The 17433-nt window shown below is 42.3% G+C and overlaps 1 pseudogene; it reads left to right on the forward strand.

The window, feature by feature from the left end:
• The window catches only part of LOC112637285, a 25800-nt pseudogene extending 9349 nt beyond the window's left edge, over positions 1–16451 (forward strand).
• The last annotated feature ends 982 nt before the right edge of the window (positions 16452–17433 follow it).

Consider the following 17433-nt stretch of genomic DNA (forward strand, 5'->3'; position numbering starts at 1 on the left):
ACCACGAGGCTCATATTTCCCTTTTGAAATTAATCAAACGAATGGGAAACGAATAGAAAATTTTATAAAAATAAATGCGTATTGTGAAAAGTCCGAAAATATATAAGTAGTGATAAAGGGGGTCAACTCAGGTTCCTCTCAGGGGGAGGCGCGAGGAACCACGGTGCGGGGGGGGAGTGACGTCACGCGGGAGAAGGAGGAACCGCGGCGCGCGGGTGACGTCACCGCGAGGTGAAGGGGGATTCCGCGGCGCGAGCGATGGACGGAGGGTCCGCGAGGTGAAGGGGGATCCGCGGCGCGAGCGATGGACGAGGGGGTCCGCGCAGTAAGGGGGATCCGCGGCGGCGAGCGATGGGCGAGGGTCCGCGCAGTGGAAGGGGATCCGCAGCGCGAGCGATGGGTGAGGGATCGCGCGGTGAAGGGGGATCCGCCGCGACCGATGGACGGTGGTGTGAGAAGGACAGCGCTACGTATGGGAAAAGGACAGTGCAAAGTGTGAAGATGACAGTGCTACGATGCGACAAGGATGGCGTTAACGTGGGACAAGGACGACGTATAGATGGAGAAGGACGGACGCAAAGGTAATGAACAACGAGTATATTCTAAGCGAAAGAGAGAACGATAATATCGAGAATAACAACGCGTGCGAAAGAGAACGATAATACTGCGAGACTTAAATTATTGGCTGCGAAAGAGAGAACGATAGCGCGAAGACTATACAACTAGCGCGTGCGAGAGAGAACGATAGAAGCGCGAAGACGACGTATGCAAGAGAGAACGATAAGTTGAGATTAACGCATGAGAGATAACAATACTAAAACTAGCGAGAGAACAAGGGATGGGAACGCATGCAGAGGCGTGTAAATATTAGATTTTTTTTACGGATATAAAATATATAAAATTTATTAAAAATGTGTATGTGTGATTTACAAGTGGTGTGTGTGTGTGTATGTACTTAAATTAAGATTATAATAATAAAGTATAATAAAATAATAATAATAAAAAATATAAAATATAAAATTAAAAATTAATAAAATATAAAATTAAAAAAATTAAAAATTAATAAAATATAAAATAAAAATTAATAATATTGGGGGGTAATGCCATGCTAAAGGGGAGGCCCGGCTTCTGAAAAGAAAAAAGATACAACATTTCATAGTTAACAATAAATTATTAATATAAAAAAATTATAAAAACAGGAACAACCTAAAATCCTCGAGTCAAGGCATCCTGCCTTCCTTTTCTCCCTCCCAATCCCATTCATGGCCATTTCCCAATTTTCTCTTTCCTCCTCGCCATTTCCAATTTTCTCTCTCCTCCAGCTCCTCTTCCTCATCCTCCCCGAAGAGCCGCCGCAGGTCAAAAATATCTTCGACCTGGCGATCTCCGGGGTGTCGCCCCACATGTAAGAGAAGTGCTCCTCCTTGCCCGCGTATCGTCCGCACCCACTGCGGTGGCTATATTTACAAAAACCCGGGATTCAATTTCATCCTGGGACTATATAAAAATATTTATTATTACACATTCTTTTTTTCACAATTTTTTAACAATTTATCATGAAAATGATACTTACATTCCATTTAAAAAATTATGTTAATGCAACATTATTGTTTAATACATCCAAGAATTTTGTCTTCCATTCTTGGATATAAAATACAATATGCTCCATTTTTATAAAACTATATGTGCACACACTATATCTCACACACTGTTAAACTTATGAAGCGGCAACGAGGTCCGGCACGAGGTTTTATAGTAGAGATTGCCGCATTATCACCATGCCAAAAACGCGTCGTAAGACAAAAGTACATCCGGTCCCATGCAACTCAGCGCGGTATAATATCAATATCATATATCATATCATACTTTGTGAGAAGACAAACTTCTCGGTACGAACTTTAAATAGAGACGTATCATCATCGCTTTACCAAAAACGCATCGTAAGACAAAAGTATGCATCTTCCCATGCAAATTAGCATGATATAAATGTAAGCCGTCAACTAATCAAACGGGAAATGAACGATTATTGAACACCCGTTGAACGGTAATTGAACAATCAGCAAACGGAAACGAACGGTAATTGTACGCTCTTCGAACGCTCGTCGAACGGTAATTGAACAAGCATCGAACAGAAATGAACGGTAATTGAACCGCCATCGAACGGAAACAAACCCGTTGAACGGAAATCAAACTTAAAATTATATTCATTTATCGAACAAATATTTCAATGTATTACAATGTAGTATCGAATACATATATGTGGCAGCTGTGTACGTATGGAAACATGATATCATACATAGATAGCGATGAGGAAAGAAAGGAGAGAATAAGAAAGACGATAAAAATATATCGCCTCATCAATTTATTATAAATATGGATTCGAAGAATCATCATCATGATGTTTCAACCACAAATTATAAATTTTAAATACATTTTGTAAAGCGCAATTTTTACATGATTTTCACAACGCATAGTGTTCTTAACATCTAACTTATTTAAAGACGCTACATCCTCATAGTCTGCATCCAAAGTTTCGATAATGACATCGTTTCTCGCATCATCGTCCAGTATATCGCCCAACCGTTGTCGCTTTTCGTGGCCTTTAACGTACACGAGAGGTGAGCATCATCCTCTCCGTTGCACCCATCACCGCCGTCGTGATTAAACGTTTCGAATTCCAATATGAAACGTGTCCGTATTATTCCATGATAATCCATGGTGGTTTTTTAATCAGCCATAAAACCTGACATCTCTTAGATTTTGTGAGCATGTACCATGCATGGTACCGGGCATGTAAAAATGTAATGAGAAAGTACGGATCCTTTTCTCAAAACCGCAGCTTCCTTCACGACAAAATTTTTCCCAACGATAAATCCTTGCAGATCCACAAACGTTGGCACAGCCATGATGATAAGATCCGATCGCAGACTGATGTCAATCGTCAAACATCTCAATCTTTTATATTTTTCTTCATATGCAATGGAGGGGATATTTGCTGAACTATGTAATTTTGCGGACTACACTAGTCAATGGATTATATTCGACAACCCCGATCGTGCAAGATGAGACAATAGGCGGTAGTATTCGCGATATATTTTCTCTGCACTCAAACTCTATTCTCATGTCCACGGTAGCAGTTTTGACAGACTCGTTTTGTCGCGAGCAATCAATGACCGCTAGAGGACCGCAATGTAGAAATTTTGGAATTGTTAATAGCGCGGTGCTATTATCGCATCCGTAATAAGATTTGCGAAAACGAGGGTACATGTCGAATAGGACGGCGAATTTATTTTTTTCAAAATCTAAATTTAAATCATCGTAGGAATAAAATTCCGAGTTTAAATAGAGTTTAACGTTGATCAATTTACAGTTATCGAACAATGTAACATCTTGTGACACCGAATTCTTTTTATCAGTTTGCAGTGCAAAGATCACGTATCGCGGTTTCTCTAGCTGGGAGGCGGCTTTCACGGTCCACGAATGTTTGGTCGTACTATGTAACAGAGGAAATTCGTATAGATCCAAGATCGGAAACTCATGTTCAAATATCGTCCGCTTTCCAACATTCGCAACATTGATAATTTATTAATCTCGTTCAATATTACATGAGGCATACGCCACTGTATCTTGAGTAATTCAATCTCAGCTTCCGACGACGGATGTTCGAATAGACAATTATTATCGTTGCGCGAACGTATCAAAATCAATTCATGACGAGCGTTAATCACAACGCGTTTATAATCTTCGCAAAATCCCAGCAACATGTTGAGCGGCACGCAAAAGTTGAAATAATTTTTGTCACCGTTGTACGTCAAATCCCACGCAGCGTTCTTCAAGTTTATACTTTTCTGGTGCGTTAGAAAGACATAATTTTTGAGCGTCGATGTTATTCCAACATTTCTGTTGCGATCAATCTCTACTCCGTCGAGTTCGTATCGAAGCTCATCAAACATGAATGCGACGCATTTGTTTCCCAATACAACCTTCATTTCATCATTCGGTTTACGCACATTAAATCTTCCCTCGATGTAAAGAAAGCTTTCGCACGGTAACGTGTATAAATCCTGATGTTGTATAGGTATTCGTATCTCGTCGCTGTATCCAAGCGTCGTATTGGCGTACGGATTGTATGAGTCTCAATCTTGACGATGCGATCATCAAAGACTGGCTCACCTCCGATATTCAAAACATCAATCATTCTTTTCGTACGATGAATCCCAATGATTTCAAAAATTCACGATTCAACGCGCTTAGCTTGTTTTTAACGGTAATCTTATTATTGTCACCCGATACCGCTCGCCTTACTACAATAGTATTGTCCCGCGTAAAAGTATTGTCTCTCGCGTGCTCCGTTTCGTTCAGTACAAGCATACTATGTTTGTTGCCGCCGTATATGCAATCTTACGGTAATTTCCTCTCCTCGAAAATCGAGCAATCGACCTCTTTGATCCACAATACGTATCGTTAAATCCGTAATGCTCCGTACGACGATCAGTAGATAAATGATCTGTGCCGGCGTTTCCGATATCTTATATCCTGGCGGTACGCTCGGTGAAAATTCATGTATCATGTGTACGCGCATGCCGTTGCTGTACGCACCAGTAGTCACGTTGCATTCTATACGAATAATATTTACGTTTATAATATTAACAGGTTCGTCCGATTCATACCACTTGCGAGATTGCAATATACGATTCGACGAGAATCCAAGCAAGGATCCTACATTGTCGGGTTTGGTAAAGTTTATTCTGTAGGCGCATTTAATTTCACTCTTTAGCGTACTGTGATTGGCGCGGAGCACTATTGGATATTCCTCATCATAATTGTTTTCAACATCTCTGGAAAGGTGTTCATCTCGCAAAATTGCGCGTTTGAGATAGTCATTTATGGCGTGCAATTCGTACGATCCTTCGGGAATCGTAATTTCCTTGTCATCGTTATCAAAATAAAATTTATTATTCGAAAAATTTACGTTCGGAATCGTGTGATAAGTTTCAAAATCCGTTAATCCGAGCTCGTAATCGGCATCGATCAAATCTATAGCGGTGAAATAGCTTACAGCGAGAACGTTGCTTCTGCCAACGTAAGTGTCAGTGACATGTCGAACGAATACTGAGTCATGACGATGGATTGTCAGGCTTTAAATTGATCGTTTGAAGAAATTTTAAACACAACTGTCCACAGATACTCTGATTATAACTTTGATAAGATGTGTAATTGTATTCAATTTTCACTCGTCCGAAATATCGCACAAGTTCCTTGGGCGGTCGAAGATTTCCAAAACTGTCGAAATATACGACACGATCACCCTCTTTGCGTACGCTACCCAATGAGTACCGGAACCATCAACGTCATCCATATTGACGATACCGCTCTCGTTTCGTCGTACACCGCTTATCGGTAAATTATTGCGCATGAAAACACCTCTAAAGAAAGGTATACGCATACGTTTCGCAAATTGTTCCAATTGTACGTTAGTTGTCGCACCCGTAGGCATTTTTAATGTTTTTTCGACGTTTCTTTTTCTCTTAGACTTTGTTGAGAATCCCTGTCCACGCTTGTACGGAGCGACATAAAGTCCGCGACCTTCCATAGCGCGATTGTGACGCTGCATCTCTTCCAGCAGCCTTGCTATCGTTTACCGCCTTTGCGATTCCCGCCGCACCGCTGGCCAATGAACCGACAACTCCCAACAACGGTAAAAGTGGTAAAATACCACCACGTTTCGCTACTGGAAGTATTCGTTTCTTCCTCCTCTTTGTCGTCGATGGCTTTTTCATTCTCATGCCGAGTTTTGTCTTTGCCTTCACTGCCGCCCAAACAGTCGTAGCGGCTGCTCTTTCACCGAGAGTCGAATCCCTCGCGGTAATGCGTTCTCGCGCTCTTGCAGCTAGTATGCAATCAGCGATGTGACGTTGGTCGAGGTCGTTGCTTCGCGCGTAAGCAATGTCGTGTTCGCGACACGCCGCGTCCAATGGATTGATGCCTCGATCACCTCTAGCCAATCGTTTCTCTAATCGAGTTCCCGGCCCGCAAAACTGATAACCGGGAATATGGAATTCGATGGGAAACGCGTTTATCGTACGATTTAAGAGGCCTTTTACAATTCTCGCTGACATACGTCGCAATCTTTTATCAATGGAGGCGGACCGTCAATGTGCGTTCGCTGCCACGGCTGGTTGTAATGTCGCATACACGAACGATATTGTCGAACCTCCGGATCAGCCTTTATATATTCTGGAAGCTTGTCCCACAATCGTTCCACGTAATCACCAAAATTTTGCAGTAAAAGAATTTTTGGGATATACTGCAGTTGTTTGGCGGTAAGCCCGAGAATATCTGTCTCATCCGACAGAAGGAGAAACATTTTTGATACTGAACGGTTTCGAGTCGCGACACCTCTATAAATAGGTCTCCCCCTCGCGATCATTCGCAAAATTGATTCGAAAGAGAAAACATGCGGTTAGTGCGACAAGCGCGGGTAATCAAAGTATCAAATTTCGATGATAGACTAATATCGGAGAAAAAAGTACGCAAGCATGGAAACATGCTACCGACTACTATACGCGGTATCGTTTGCGGCCCTTCAAACTGTGGTAAGACAAACGTGTTGATTAGTTTGATAGAAAGTCCACACGGTGTACGTTTCGAGAACATGTACGTATACTCGAAATCGCTTCAACAGCAGAAATACAAATACTTGGAAAATTTACTAGCACCTATAGACGAAATCGGCTACTTTACATTCTCTAATAACAGCGATGTCATTCCATCGAGCGAGGCGCTTTCGAATTCCATCTTTATCTTTGATGACGTGGCATGCGACAAGCAGGATACGATAAGAAAGTACTTTGCAATGGGTCGACACTCGAGCGTTGACTGTTTCTATCTTTGTCAGACGTACGCCAAGATACCTAAGCATTTTATACGCGACAACGCGAACCTGCTGATCCTGTTTAAACAAGACGGCACAAACTTGAAACATGTGTACAACGATCATGTGAATACCGATATGTCTTATGACGATTTCCGTGCATTGTGTCAGAAATGTTGGCAATGTAAATATGGCTTCGTAGTCATTGATAAAGACTTGATAGTACGTTGATCAATGGACGATATAGAAGGGGATTTAATGATTTCGCGATACCGTAAAGCGATCAGTCATCATCGACACATCGATCGAGCATCATGAACGACGATCGTGAAAAGATTACGACAGAGATTGCAAAAACGAGCGAATCGATTCGCAAAAAATATCGCGCTTTAAAAACTGGTAAAATGGAGGAAGATATCATATTGGAAAGGCAATTTAAACCGATTACCGAGCCTTTAAAACAGCTTGTCGAAAATACTGTGGAATCTGATGCGTCGAAAATCGAACCGTTGAGTTGGCGTTTGAACAGAAGCACGAGGAAAAAATAAAAGAGTCCAAGCAAGGACTAAAGCGAGCACGGATAAATATGCCGATAAACGATTCACCGATATATTCGACACCGAATCGATCAAAGCGAAGGAAGCAATTTTCTAATATGGCTACTGTTTCTACTCCGATAAAAGTAAAAATTTTCAAACCGACAGAGGAAAAGAATTTTACAACTCGAGTGTGCAGAAACTCATGAAGAAACACAACATTAATCATTACTCGACATATTCCGTTATGAAAGCCTCGGTCGGTTTGAAAATTTTTCGGACACCTTTTATCGTCTCCAATAATCTTTGCGATCGTTTCGGACATTTCGTTCCCACTCTTACTCTTGAGCGGTACGGCCCACGCATACTTGCTCAACACATCGATAACCGTGAGTATGTATTTATACCCGTTAGAGTACGATACGCATGTCCACCACGCCCCCCTGCCACAGATCATCGTATCCGCGTACAATGACGCGTCTTCGTGGAAAATTTCTCCTCGCCGGAGCATGTAATTCCTCGACTAGTTGCCGCTTTTCGGAGATGTTTTTGTTCTCTCGTACGTTTGATCGAGGCATAATTAATATGCGATATTAGTATATCTCGCTTACTGTGTCGAGTCAGATGTTGCATGTCTTAGCACATTCTTTATCTCATTCATCATTAATCGCAGCGCCTGTACGTTTGTTTCGAGCGCGATAATTTTTTGCTCAATTTCTCCCTGTCGATCTCTCAAAAGTTTATCCACGTATCGTTTGTTGACAGCGTCGGTATCAGCTTCCGGTTGCGCTACGCGTTGAATCTTGCGCGACCTTGCGTCAAAGCCGGTAGTAGTTTGGCAGAGAGCGTTATGGCGAACGTAATTTCTCAATAATCCATTCCATTCATAGTACAAATTGTTCGACGTTCCAAGCGATAATCCAAATTTATTAATCGACATTTCGGTACCGAGAACATTGACCGAATGACACGTATCGCGAACGCATAGTTTAATTTATAATAATGCCGGCCTCGCCAAGTTCTTCGATAATTGACAAGATTTCATTGTCGTGAGCATTGTTGCCGGCTCGACGTGAGGCGTCCAGCAATCGCAAACGATCCACCAATTCGTTGGGATCGTCCCAATGCACGTAATCGATCATGTTGTCGCTTAACGTCATGGTGCACGGCGCGTCAATACCTCTTCCCATCCTTCTATCGGGGAATAATGGTGCAATTATATATTTGTACTTGTACCCTTTATTAGTTTTAATAGGATTATTAACTTTGATGTCACGTTTATGCGCATTTGTTATATTTAATATACTTTGATATTTATGCAAATCATCTCGAGTATATTTTTTATGATTGGGAAATTTTTTAAAAATCAAATCGTAGATACCTTCGGTTCCCTTATATTTTATTCCATCGATAATTATATTATCTTCCTTGTCCACATCGAAACATTTATCACCTAGCATCATTCCTTCATTGGTAAATTTAACACCGTAGAGGTAATCCATACTCTTATTTTTATCAACACTCATAATATCTCCTATATATTTTTGCGCCAGTGGACCTAAATGCTCTCGGAACGTTTTCTGACCTTCGGACGTTTCTAATTCGTATCGGACCGATGTTACAGAAGAATCGGGTGTGGTCTCGTAAATTTCTTCGACGGATGTGGGTGTTATTGTTTGACGCAGTTGTATTTTTATCGGAGTAGAAACAGTAGCCATATTAGAAAATTGCTTCCTTCGCTTTGATCGATTCGGTGTCGAATATATCGGTGAATCGTTTATCGGCATATTTATCCGTGCTCGCTTTAGTCCTTGCTTGGACTCTTTTATTTTTTCCTCGTGCTTCTGTTCAAACGCCAACTCAACGGTTCGATTTTCCGACGCATCAGATTCCACAGTATTTTCGACAAGCTGTTTTAAAGGCTCGGTAATCGGTTTAAATTGCCTTTCCAATATGATATCTTCCTCCATTTTACCAGTTTTTAAAGCGCGATATTTTTTGCGAATCGATTCGCTCGTTTTTGCAATCTCTGTCGTAATCTTTTCACGATCGTCGTTCATGATGCTCGATCGATGTGTCGATGATGACTGATCGCTTTACGGTATCGCGAAATCATTAAATCCCCTTCTATATCGTCCATTGATCAACGTACTATCAAGTCTTTATCAATGACTACGAAGCCATATTTACATTGCCAACATTTCTGACACAATGCACGGAAATCGTCATAAGACATATCGGTATTCACATGATCGTTGTACACATGTTTCAAGTTTGTGCCGTCTTGTTTAAACAGGATCAGCAGGTTCGCGTTGTCGCGTATAAAATGCTTAGGTATCTTGGCGTACGTCTGACAAAGATAGAAACAGTCAACGCTCGAGTGTCGACCCATTGCAAAGTACTTTCTTATCGTATCCTGCTTGTCGCATGCCACGTCATCAAAGATAAAGATGGAATTCGAAAGCGCCTCGCTCGATGGAATGACATCGCTGTTATTAGAGAATGTAAAGTAGCCGATTTCGTCTATAGGTGCTAGTAAATTTTCCAAGTATTTGTATTTCTGCTGTTGAAGCGATTTCGAGTATACGTACATGTTCTCGAAACGTACACCGTGTGGACTTTCTATCAAACTAATCAACACGTTTGTCTTACCACAGTTTGAAGGGCCGCAAACGATACCGCGTATAGTAGTCGGTAGCATGTTTCCATGCTTGCGTACTTTTTTCTCCGATATTAGTCTATCATCGAAATTTGATACTTTGATTACCCGCGCTTGTCGCACTAACCGCATGTTTTCTCTTTCGAATCAATTTTGCGAATGATCGCGAGGGGGAGACCTATTTATAGAGGTGTCGCGACTCGAAACCGTTCAGTATCAAAAATGTTTCTCCTTCTGTCGGATGAGACAGATATTCTCGGGCTTACCGCCAAACAACTGCAGTATATCCCAAAAATTCTTTTACTGCAAAATTTTGGTGATTACGTGGAACGATTGTGGGACAAGCTTCCAGAATATATAAAGGCTGATCCGGAGGTTCGACAATATCGTTCGTGTATGCGACATTACAACCAGCCGTGGCAGCGAACGCACATTGACGGTCCGCCTCCATTGATAAAAGATTGCGACGTATGTCAGCGAGAATTGTAAAAGGCCTCTTAAATCGTACGATAAACGCGTTTCCCATCGAATTCCATATTCCCGGTTATCAGTTTTGCGGGCCGGGAACTCGATTAGAGAAACGATTGGCTAGAGGTGATCGAGGCATCAATCCATTGGACGCGGCGTGTCGCGAACACGACATTGCTTACGCGCGAAGCAACGACCTCGACCAACGTCACATCGCTGATTGCATACTAGCTGCAAGAGCGCGAGAACGCATTACCGCGAGGGATTCGACTCTCGGTGAAAGAGCAGCCGCTACGACTGTTTGGGCGGCAGTGAAGGCAAAGACAAAACTCGGCATGAGAATGAAAAAGCCATCGACGACAAAGAGGAGGAAGAAACGAATACTTCCAGTAGCGAAACGTGGTGGTATTTTACCACTTTTACCGTTGTTGGGAGTTGTCGGTTCATTGGCCAGCGGTGCGGCGGGAATCGCAAAGGCGGTAAACGATAGCAAGGCTGCTGGAAGAGATGCAGCGTCACAATCGCGCTATGGAAGGTCGCGGACTTTATGTCGCTCCGTACAAGCGTGGACAGGGATTCTCAACAAAGTCTAAGAGAAAAAGAAACGTCGAAAAAACATTAAAAATGCCTACGGGTGCGACAACTAACGTACAATTGGAACAATTTGCGAAACGTATGCGTATACCTTTCTTTAGAGGTGTTTTCATGCGCAATAATTTACCGATAAGCGGTGTACGACGAAACGAGAGCGGTATCGTCAATATGGATGACGTTGATGGTTCCGGTACTCATTGGGTAGCGTACGCAAAGAGGGGTGATCGTGCCGTATATTTCGACAGTTTTGGAAATCTTCGACCGCCCAAGGAACTTGTGCGATATTTCGGACGAGTGAAAATTGAATACAATTACACATCTTATCAAAGTTATAATCAGAGTATCTGTGGACAGTTGTGTTTAAAATTTCTTCAAACGATCAATTTAAAGCCTGACAATCCATCGTCATGACTCAGTATTCGTTCGACATGTCACTGACACTTACGTTGGCAGAAGCAACGTTCTCGCTGTAAGCTATTTCACCGCTATAGATTTGATCGATGCCGATTACGAGCTCGGATTAACGGATTTTGAAACTTATCACACGATTCCGAACGTAAATTTTTCGAATAATAAATTTTATTTTGATAACGATGACAAGGAAATTACGATTCCCGAAGGATCGTACGAATTGCACGCCATAAATGACTATCTCAAACGCGCAATTTTGCGAGATGAACACCTTTCCAGAGATGTTGAAAACAATTATGATGAGGAATATCCAATAGTGCTCCGCGCCAATCACAGTACGCTAAAGAGTGAAATTAAATGCGCCTACAGAATAAACTTTACCAAACCCGACAATGTAGGATCCTTGCTTGGATTCTCGTCGAATCGTATATTGCAATCTCGCAAGTGGTATGAATCGGACGAACCTGTTAATATTATAAACGTAAATATTATTCGTATAGAATGCAACGTGACTACTGGTGCGTACAGCAACGGCATGCGCGTACACATGATACATGAATTTTCACCGAGCGTACCGCCAGGATATAAGATATCGGAAACGCCGGCACAGGTCATTTATCTACTGATCGTCGTACGGAGCATTACGGATTTAACGATACGTATTGTGGATCAAAGAGGTCGATTGCTCGATTTTCGAGGAGAGGAAATTACCGTAAGATTGCATATACGGCGGCAACAAACATAGTATGCTTGTACTGAACGAAACGGAGCACGCGAGAGACAATACTTTTACGCGGGACAATACTATTGTAGTAAGGCGAGCGGTATCGGGTGACAATAATAAGATTACCGTTAAAAACAAGCTAAGCGCGTTGAATCGTGAATTTTTGAAATCATTGGGATTCATCGTACGAAAAGAATGATTGATGTTTTGAATATCGGAGGTGAGCCAGTCTTTGATGATCGCATCGTCAAGATTGAGACTCATACAATCCGTACGCCAATACGACGCTTGGATACAGCGACGAGATACGAATACCTATACAACATCAGGATTTATACACGTTACCGTGCGAAAGCTTTCTTTACATCGAGGGAAGATTTAATGTGCGTAAACCGAATGATGAAATGAAGGTTGTATTGGGAAACAAATGCGTCGCATTCATGTTTGATGAGCTTCGATACGAACTCGACGGAGTAGAGATTGATCGCAACAGAAATGTTGGAATAACATCGACGCTCAAAAATTATGTCTTTCTAACGCACCAGAAAAGTATAAACTTGAAGAACGCTGCGTGGGATTTGACGTACAACGGTGACAAAAATTATTTCAACTTTTGCGTGCCGCTCAACATGTTGCTGGGATTTTGCGAAGATTATAAACGCGTTGTGATTAACGCTCGTCATGAATTGATTTTGATACGTTCGCGCAACGATAATAATTGTCTATTCGGACATCCGTCGTCGGAAGCTGAGATTGAATTACTCAAGATACAGTGGCGTATGCCTCATGTAATATTGAACGAGATTAATAAATTATCAATGTTGCGAATGTTGGAAAGCGGACGATATTTGAACATGAGTTTCCGATCTTGGGATCTATACGAATTTCCTCTGTTATATAGCACGACCAAACATTCGTAGACCGTGAAAGCCGCCTCCCAGCTAGAGAAACCGCGATACGTGATCTTTGCACTGCAAACTGGTAAAAAGAATTCGGTGTCACAAGATGTTACATTGTTCGATAACTGTAAATTGATCAACGTTAAACTCTATTTAAACTTGGAATTTTATTCCTGCGATGATTTAAATTTAGATTTTGAAAAAAATAGATTCGCCGTCCTATTCGACATGTACTCTCGTTTTCGCAAATCTTATTACGGATGCGATAATAGCACCGCGCTATTAACAATTCCAAAATTTCTACATTGCGGTCCTCTAGCGGTCATTGATTGCTCGCGACAAAACGAGTCTGTCAAAACTGCTACCGTGGACGTGAGAATAGAGTTTGAGTGCAGAGAAAATATACCGGCGAATACTACCGCCTATTGTCTCATCTTGCACGATCGGATTGTCGAATATAATCCATTGACTAATGTAGTCCGCAAAATTACATAGTTCAGCAAATATCCCCTCCATTGCATATGAAGAAAAATATAAAAGATTGAGATGTTTGACGATTGACATCAGTCTGCGATTGGATCTTATCATCATGGCTGTGCCAACGTTTGTGGATCTGCAAGGATTTATCGTTGGGAAAAATTTTGTCGTGAAGGAAGCTGCGGTTTTGAGAAAAGGATCCGTACTTTCTCATTACATTTTTACATGCCCGGTACCATGCATGGTACATGCTCACAAAATCTGAGAGATGTCAGGTGTTATGGCTGATTAAAAACCACCATGGATTATCGTGGAATGATGGACACGTTTCATATTGGAATTCGAAACGTTTAATCACGACGGCGGTGATGGGTGCAACGGAGGAGGATGATGCGTCACCTCTCGTGTACGTTAAAGGCCACGAAAAGCGACAATGGTTGGGCGATATACTGGACGATGATGCGAGAAACGATGTCATTATCGAAACTTTGGATGCAGACTATGAGGATGTAGCGTCTTTAAATAAGTTAGATGTTAAGAATATTATGCGTTGTGAAAATCATGTAAAAAATTGCGCTCTACAAAATCTATTTAAAATTTATAATTGGTGGTTGAAACATCATGATGATGATTCTTCGAATCCATATTTATAATAAATTGATGAGGCGATATATTTTTATCGTCTTTCTTATTCTCTCCTTTCTTTCCTCATCGCTATCTATGTATGTATCATGTTTCCATACGTGACACAGCTGCCACATATATTGTATTTCGATACTACATTGTAATACATTGAAATATTTGTTCGATAAATGAATATAATTTTAAGTTTGATTTCCGTTCAACGGGTGTTCGTTTCCGTTCGATGGCTGTTCAATTACCGTTCATTTCCGTTCGATGCCCGTTCAATTACCGTTCGACGAGCGTTCGAAGAGCGTTCAATTACCGTTCGTTTCCGTTTGCTGATTGTTCAATTACCTTTCAACGGGTGTTCAATGATCGTTCATTTCCGTTTGATCAGTTGACGCATTACATTATATCGTGCTAATTTGCATGGGAAAGATGCATACTTTTGTCTTACGATGCGTTTTTGGTAAAGCGATGATGATACGTCCCTATTCTAAAGTTTCGTACCGAGAAGTTTGTCTTCTCACAAAGTCATGATATGATATTGATATGATATTGATGATATATTATACCGCGCTGAGTTGTGCATGGGCCCAGTACTTTTGTCTTACGACTCGTTTTTGACATGGTGATAATGCGGCATCTCTACTATAAAACCTCGTGCCGGGACCTCATTGCCGCTTCATAAAGTTTCAGAGAGTGCGCGAGTTCAGTACATTATAAAAAATTTTATAAAAATGGAGCATATTGTATTTTATATCCAAGAATGGAAGACAAAATTCTTGGATGTATTAAACAATAATGTTGCATTAAACATACTTTTTAAATGGAATGTAAGTATCATTTTCATGATAAATTGTTAAAAAATTGTGAAAAAAAGAATGTGTAATAATAAATATTTTTATATAGTCCCAGGATGAAATTGAAATCCCGGGTTTTGTAAATATAAGCCACCGCCAGTGGGTGCGGACGATACGCCGGGCAAGGAGGAGCCACTTCTCTTACATGTGGGGCGACACCCCGGAGAATCGCCAGGGCGAAGATAATTTTGACCTGCGGCGGCTCTTCGGGGAGGAAGAGGAAGAGGAGCTGGAGGAAAGAGAAAATTGGGTAATGGCCGAGGAGGAAAGAGAAAAATGGGAAATGGATGATGAGTTGGATTGGGAGGAAGAAGAGGAATGGCAGGATGCCTTATCTCGAGGATTTTAAGATATGTATCCCTGTTTTACAATTTTTTATATTAAATAAATTATTGAAAATTAATGAAATGTGTATCTTTTCTGTTACAGAAGCGGTCCCCCTTAGCCCGACGCATCGTCCCCCATTTAATTTTTATATTTTTATTTTATTAATTTTTAATTTTTAATTTTATATTTTATTAATTTTGTAACGATGCACCCCGTGCACCCCCTAAAACGCATCGTTATTCCCGGCATGCGATCGCCGGAAGCTGCCGCCCGGCAGAACACCCGCCGGGCAAGGGCAGGGGCGCGGTGCGCCCACATTTTTAAACAATTCAAAAAACTCGAAACGGCGTTAGGCCGTTAATTGCCGAGCCGAAAAAATCGGAGATTGCCGAGGAACCCCGAACCGTCGACCGGCGAAAACCCGCGTTCGGCGCGACACCCGAATCTCTCCGAACGGGCCCGACCGTACCGTTTCCCTGAAACCCGTTCGGAAGGGGTAAATCCGCCGCGCGCCGACGCGCGGGTAATTAGCCGGTATAAAAAGGGCATACTCGGCAATCTAATCACCTTTCCGATTCCGCTCGCACCAGTGAGACGACTCGAAATCCTAAACCGCTCCTAGCAAACGCCGAATATAGAACCAGAGGTAGAGAGCACTCTTCCTCTATCGAGAAGCTCTCGATCATTATACGGCTAGCCCATCCAGCCACTTTTTCCGACCGCCAAACGAACCTGAGCGCACTCCGGTTCATCCGAGAGTTCTCGGAGAAAACGGTCCAGCATCCAACCGCCTTACGTTGTGCATCATACCTCGGGGCAGAGAGGAGAGCTGCCTCGGGCGAGCGATTCTCGCCGGCACAATGCTTCCAGGAAACGTCCCTGCCACACCGGGAATTACACCTACGATTCAGCGAAAGACGCGTACGCCGAATTAAACTCGTACTTCGCAGAAACGACAGCAAAAGAAATCCGCGAAGGAATACGCACGTTTGTAAAAACGCGGTTAGAAAAAGCGCCACGCACATCGATTCACCGCGCTCAGACATAAACACGCGCTCCGTACCGAATTAATATAATTAACGCTTATTACTCACGCGCACACGCACACACACACACACACACACACACACACACACACACACATTTATACACACCTACACGAACACACATTCTGTAATACATCTGCTGTAATAAATATTTTGTTACACATACACGCTCTCGCTCTTATTACGTCAAAACGAATCCTGATTCCGACTCCGACTATCCGACGGCGATTCGCGCGGAATACGCCCGTGACATTGGCGCCCGAACAGTTCAAAAAATCGACACGTAGAGAGCGTGCAAGCGTGAAAAATGAAGGCGTGGTTGTACAGATTAAATAAAGATCAATTAATCGCAATGGCTAAAGCTCTGAACGTCGAAGACGCGGGTACATTGGAGGAACTCCGCAGACGAATAAACCGGTTCGCGGAAGAACATTCCGAACAAATAGACGCATTAGAGACATACTCGGGGGAAGTAAGCGCACAGGGGGCGATACCCCGCTTAACAGTTCCGACGCCGACGAATTTAGAATTTAGAACACCCACTGCAACGGATATGGCATTCCAATACGATGGGAAAATCATTGATCAAATACGGAAATGGGGGTGTCATTTCGACGGCCGGGACCCCGTCGCATTCCTCGAAAGGGTGGGGGAATTAAGAGACGCATACGGGTTCTCACCGGCACAGCTATTGAAAGGGCTTCCGGAATTATTAAAGGGAGATAGTCTATTATGGTGTAGGAATTACCGAGGTTCTTGGGAAACTTGGGATGATTTTGAACGGGATTTTCGGGGGCAATTCCTACCGCGACGTTACACGGCCTCACTACGTCGAGAGATTATGGGGCGACATCAACAGTCAACAGAAAAATTTGCACAGTACGTCACGGTAATGATGACACTGATGCGTCGGGCCGGAGGGTACTCGCGA

The sequence above is a fragment of the Camponotus floridanus genome, unplaced genomic scaffold (genome assembly GCF_003227725.1).
Source record: "Camponotus floridanus strain SB8 unplaced genomic scaffold, Cflo_v7.5 scaffold150, whole genome shotgun sequence".
Taxonomy (NCBI): Eukaryota; Metazoa; Arthropoda; class Insecta; order Hymenoptera; family Formicidae; genus Camponotus; species Camponotus floridanus.